The following is a 3,779-nucleotide window of genomic DNA, read 5'->3' on the forward strand; positions in this document are numbered from 1 at the left end:
ACACTAGGCCTGATCCCATAACCCTGGGATCATGACCTGACCCAAAGGATGGATGCTCAACTGACTGAGCCACCCAGGTGCCCCACTTTTAACTTTATTTACGGTGGCTTAAATTTTTTTTTTAATGTTTATTTACTTTAGAGAGAGAGAGAGAGAGAGAGAGAGGTGTGAACAGGCAGAGAGAGGGGGGCACAGAATCCAAAGCAGACTCCAGGATCTGAGCTGTCAGCACAGAGCCTGACACGGGGCTTGAACTCACAGACCTCTGAGATCATGACCTGAGCTGAAGTCAGACACTTAACTGACTGAGCCACCCAGGTGCCCCTATGGTGGCTTTTGATAAACAAGTACTTTTCATTATCCTTGGTCAAAATCATCCATCTGATCTCTTATAGTTACCCCTTTATGGGGCTTATTTAAGAAATACTCAACCTCAAAATCTAAAAGATATTATCCATATATTCTAAGACTACCACTTATTGACAACAGTATTACTTATCACTTGCCCTCTAAAAAATCAAGTTCAGGGAACAAATCTGATTTTTGTTGGGTGTCTGTTAGTTGGTAGCAATTTAGGCTTGGAGTGAAGTCATGTTTTCTGACTTGATATATATATTTAAAGATCCATGGCTCCCTGTCGTTTAAAAGGGGTCACTGATGGTGTTGTTTTCAGACTTTGCCTCATGTTGTGTCTGCAGACACAAAAAGGGATGGGTCCTTCATAAGTCATGGGTTTTCCATGTGTTTGAGGGCTCCTGGTAAGGGTTCTTCTTGACTGATGAAGGCAGAGATCTCTAAGGGGCAGCACCAATGAGCGCCCAGGGTGGCTGGAGTTCCCCCAAGTGCTGGGCCACTCCCCCTGCCTCACCACTCACTAGAAAGAAAGCAAAGCCCTTCTGAAGCAGTTGGCTGCTAAACACACTTGTGCACACAGGGGAGAGATGCACCAGGCCTCTTGCCACTTGTTATCCAGTAACAGCAGGGGGTGCACCCTCCCAGCCACTGGCAACATGGATGCTTGGTGTCATCCAACTGGGGGGTGAGCTTGCATGGGGGAAGCGGTGCAGAGATGTGCGGGGGTTATACCCCTGCCTGCCCGCGTCATAAGCCCCTTAGCTACGAGCTCAGCTCACACATGGCTCACTTTGTTATATTCCAACCACGGCCCCGTCTTGATCAGTCAGAGCTCTTTTTTTTCTTGGTGAGAGGCGTAGCTAGGCATGTGGGGTTGACCGGGAACTGAACTCAGAATGCCATGGCCTCTGGTCACATCACCTCCTGTCAGTTCTCTGAGGATTCCTGTCCTTCCCCCAAGGCCTCACCTGGAAGAGCTGCCTGCTGCCTGGAGGAGAAATGTGGGACAGCACCACGAGGCGCTACCAGCGAGGGGCAGCCCTTATCACCACTGCAGAGTGCAGGCCACTCCCCTGGGTCTGGGGGGTGGGTGGCCCAGTCTCTCCAACAGGCCTGTTCCCCTTGCCCCCTCACGGCCCCTCCACCCCCTCACTCAGTCTCCCCCTGGGGTGGAGCTTTGCCTTGCTGTCACTTCCTTCCTCTCCCTTCTTGCCTCCTCACCCTTATTTTGGTGTTATTTGCACTGATGATCCACACTTCTGCAACCCCTTCTAGCCAAGGGGCTGGTCTTCACAGCCTGGGGCCAGAGTTCCTGAATCCCCCACAGTCTCTTCTTCTCAAGTTAAAATATTCGTCTTTGTCTTCATACCCGAGCCCCTGTCTGCCGTGGACTGGGACTGAAATCCTGAGGAAAAGGTGGTTTGGGTGGTGAGTCCACTGTCTCAGTGTCCGTTTTTTGTGGGAGCTGTTCCTCCTGGCTTGTAGATATCCCCTAAAACTCAGTGCAGCCTGCCCATTCTTTGTCCCCTGTTGGGACATGACATGAAGGACCTCAGAGGGCATGTGCAAGTGTCCCCCATCTATCTGCTTTGTGGGTGCACAGGTGCACACTCCACTTCTCCTTGCTTTGAGTCCAGGGCACCGAGCCAGCTGGGATATGGTCCAAGGGAGTCCACTGTCAGAGTGATTTGCTTTCGCCCCTCATGGACCCCAGTTCCTCCTTGGCTTTGGTGTGACTTCCACGCCTCTGTTGGGGGGTGTTAAGCCCAGCCTCACCTGTGACTTCCTTCCTGGAAATCGTCGGTCCTGAGGAGGAGACATAAGGGCTTGTTTCTCTGAGTGTGAGCTGCTGCCTCTCTGTGCAGGGTCAGGGTGGCCCAGTTCCCCAAAGCACCTCTGTTCCTCTTTCCCATATGTCTCACACCAGGGCCAGTTGCTTCCGGGCAGAAACCTGGCTGCTGGCATCTGTGCTTGCAGAGGGTCTGGTTCTGGGGATGGGAGATGGCTCCCAGCTGCTGGTCCCCGGAGTGATCTGGCACAATGTTAGCCGGTCACTGACACACCGTTTCCATTCAACCTGGCGTCCGGCAGGTGCCTGTTTCTTTGCAAGCACACGGGGCCTGTATTTAACATGACATTAGCCTGCTGCAGTATTGAGTTAACTATAAAAGAGATGATCCTCTGGACAGAATCACTATCCACCAGACAAAATGATTACATTTACAGCTCAATTGGTGCCGATCAATATAAATGAAATGTGAACAACTTAATGTATCCACCAGAAACAGCAGGCCTGAGGTGGTCTCCTCACGTGCATTGTGCTCCACACTGGGGGGTGGGGGGTGGGGGAGTGTCTCTGCACTCGAGTGGTCATCCAAAGCACTTTTGCTTTCTCTCACCCCTCAAGTAAGCAGGCAGTACTTTGCCGAATCAGTCGAGGTAGGCTGGATGATGCTGCACTAATGAGCCAAAGCTCAGGGGCTTGAAACAGCACAGGTTGGTTCGCCTTCGTGCTGCATTTCCAGTGCTGGCCAGCAGAGGGAGCTCTGTCTACTACAGAAGCTCAGGACCTAGGCTGGTATTTTCGTCTTGAAAATTGCACATGGTCCTATCAGAGGGAGAGAGGGCTTTGAAGGGTCTTGCACTAGCAGTCAGATGCCTGGGTCTGGAAGTCAGGCACATCCCTTCTGCTCATCACTCACTGGCCAGAGCTGGGTACACGGCTCCACCTGCCACAGAATGTGGGAAGATAAGCAACATCAAGGACAAACACACTTGTGTAAAAACTGGCTGGATGAACAAATCCAATGGGTCCTGGCAGTTTAATGCGATCCTATCATGGAAGGAATAACAGCCCCCGAGTCACGTCTATTTCTTTAAGATCTGTGTCGCCTGCCCATACACATGTATTTCAGAGGTTCAAAGCCATCTCTTCATGCATGAAGAGAGGGTGTGAGCTGTTTCACCTCCCCAAATTTCCTCCTCAAACTAGCAGTGAATCCAGTAACTGTGAGTATACCTGGCTGTGTCATTGTCATCTCCACGTGGGCAAATGCATTGCACAATTACTTTAAACCAAGAGGGAAAAAGTGGTTCTTGATTTATATCACACCCCTTCCCAGCGACCTTCTTTCCTTCCAAACCCAGGCTGGAGGTTCCTCTGACTTCTGGCTTCATGAGGTCCCCTGTCCCTAGTGGAGGCTGGGAAAGCATTCCCGTCTGCTCTGTGCGGCCTTGGCCAGGTGCCCGGGGCTGTCCTCCAGCCTGGGCTGTATCCAGCCAAGGGTGCAGCTGGCGTCAAAGAACAGGAGGTCATGGCATCCAGGCTTAACATTCATACATGCCTGCAGAGAGGTTATTTCAAAGTTGTTTTTTATTCAACTGTTATTCAGCAATATACAATACAGTTTATAAACAAGTGTCTG

This window comes from Panthera onca, chromosome E2, assembly GCF_046562875.1.
Source record: "Panthera onca isolate mPanOnc1 chromosome E2, mPanOnc1 haplotype 2, whole genome shotgun sequence".
Taxonomy (NCBI): domain Eukaryota; kingdom Metazoa; phylum Chordata; class Mammalia; order Carnivora; family Felidae; genus Panthera; species Panthera onca.